The sequence below is a fragment of the Styela clava genome, chromosome 11 (genome assembly GCF_964204865.1).
Source record: "Styela clava chromosome 11, kaStyClav1.hap1.2, whole genome shotgun sequence".
Taxonomy (NCBI): domain Eukaryota; kingdom Metazoa; phylum Chordata; class Ascidiacea; order Stolidobranchia; family Styelidae; genus Styela; species Styela clava.
The window spans coordinates 16245171-16247342 of NC_135260.1; the positions used below are offsets into that span (position 1 = coordinate 16245171).

A 2172-nucleotide genomic window follows, 5' to 3' on the forward strand; every position below is an offset into this window, starting at 1 on the left:
ATTTTATTTCTGTTACATTTTTATTGTATTTGATGACTGTTTGATTGGTTGACAAAATAATAACAAGAGAGCAATGCTCAAATATATGGACACGCAGAACAATTCCCCCAAAATCATATGCGGTGACCAACGACTAACATACCGGCGGTGACTTACCAGTACCTGTATCGGGGTACCGTGACGGTACAAGGACTGTCATAGATATTTTAGGTCCTGTGACAATTGAAATATCTCGTGATATCAGTCAATTATGTACCGTATTATCGGATCAGGTACCAAACCACAGTCAAACATTTCACATAAAAACTTTACTAAATAACATGCGTCAACTTAACACCAGCCGAATCGGGGTACAATTTTTGGTACAGTGACTGTCATAGCCGTTTAGGGCTGATCAATGACATTAAACAACATGATGCGCAACTACGGCATTTTGGCCGAGGATCGTATCCGATAGCACGCTCCAATGCACATACTTGACGAGACGAAAACGAGCGGATGTGTGCTGCTTTCAAGGCATAGCACGAATGGTGTTCGTGCCTGCTTTGACAGTTGTTGTCGATTTTAATGATATTTTGGAAAGTTGAGGTAAAAAGAAATCGGAAAAAGGTACGGTAAATACTATTGTTGTATATCACACCCGGGCATCGCACTGTTAAGAACATGTGGGAAAGCCAGCTTTTGTTATATACTACGAAGTTATTAATTCAGTACGGTACGTAGTTGCCCATTTGCCGAAATTGCATATTTACTTACCCCTTATGGTTTCAAATAGTTCATGCACCTCCATTTAGATTTTTTTTTAATCAGTGAGGATTGAATCAAAGGGTTAACAAGTTCACCTAACATTTCACTCATACCGGTCTATATTGTATAGTCTGATCTCTCAAGTATATGGAGCCACGAATGCTTGTAATTTTCTGACCAAACCCCTTTATTAGTTGGTTTATATACCAAATTCAGTAAAACATTTTTTACATTAAACATGATTTATTGGATTTATTATCTTTTCCATTCTAAATCATATAGACTGCTTCATTTATTATTGACGAAAATTAATAAATCTCCTCTCTTTTTTCAGATGTGAATGTTGTGGACAAACCTGTCTAAGCATTGTGAGACTCCTGCAGCACAAGAGGCAATAGCTAAAATAGTACGTATATCAATCAAGAAATTAAGCCGACATAAAGCAAAAGTTTCAACTAATCGTCTAATCTCAATTTCCTATCATTTATTCACAGGACAATTATAGCAGAAGGGGAGATATCAGAAGTCTGGCGACATACCAGTGACCGTGTGATTCCAAGAAATATAATTAGAGTACTCCATAAATGTTTGCAATAGAAGAACAACCTATGGAGGCATGCAAAGACATTTGACCCTCCGGTAGAGTTGTGTATGGCCCCCACATCCTGCATGGCTTAGGGAAAATAACTAAAAATTCTAAAGCGTGAGATTGCATAAGCGGTCCTATTTGTAAAAAGGTACAAAACACGCAAGACATACTTAAAACAGCTTTGGAAAATGAGGATTACGGGTAACTCACTACACCTGTGTTATATTTGGTTCATCAACTTTTGGTAGTACTATATAAGAAATTCAGGAAAGGGTATAATCATGATTCATGATAAAATACTGTTATATATATTTTGGACAACTTCAATCTAGACCAGGGATGTCAAACTCGCGGCCCCAGAGAACTTCCAGTGCGGCCCTCGAACGCTTAGCAATAATTGTAATAGCATTTTGGAAGTTTTTTTCTTTTTAAATGTAATAGATTTTTCAAACCTTTTAAAGTGAAATTGATTATTCACACAGAAAACAATTTACTGAAAGTAGTTTTGAAATATTAATTTTTTTTTGTTCACATTTTTACCCAATTAAGAATACACATCAAGCTAGCAAAAGAATACTTGAATAAAACACTTGAGTGATTAAATTAAACGCAAAGTACATGAAGAAGGTGGTATTTTCAAAGAAAATGGAGAGTTGCAATATTTCTGCATTTCACAAAATTCTGAAGCACGTTGTTTAATTTGTTATATTTCCATCAATACACTGAAAAATCGCAATAAGCTCAGCAGTCAATATGACAAATTCGAAGAGCAACTTTGAACAGAAAATTTTCATGTATTTGTATATTAATATAATTATACAACTTAGTTACTAAAA

General features: G+C 35.3%; 1 long non-coding RNA gene across 1 annotated transcript; it reads left to right on the forward strand.

The window, feature by feature from the left end:
- The first annotated feature begins 402 nt into the window (after positions 1-402).
- LOC144429513 (uncharacterized) lies at positions 403-1939 on the forward strand. Its single transcript, XR_013478814.1, has 3 exons — positions 403-609; positions 1082-1153; positions 1242-1939. It is a non-coding gene; the product is annotated as an uncharacterized LOC144429513 (long non-coding RNA).
- Positions 1940-2172: the final 233 nt, after the last annotated feature.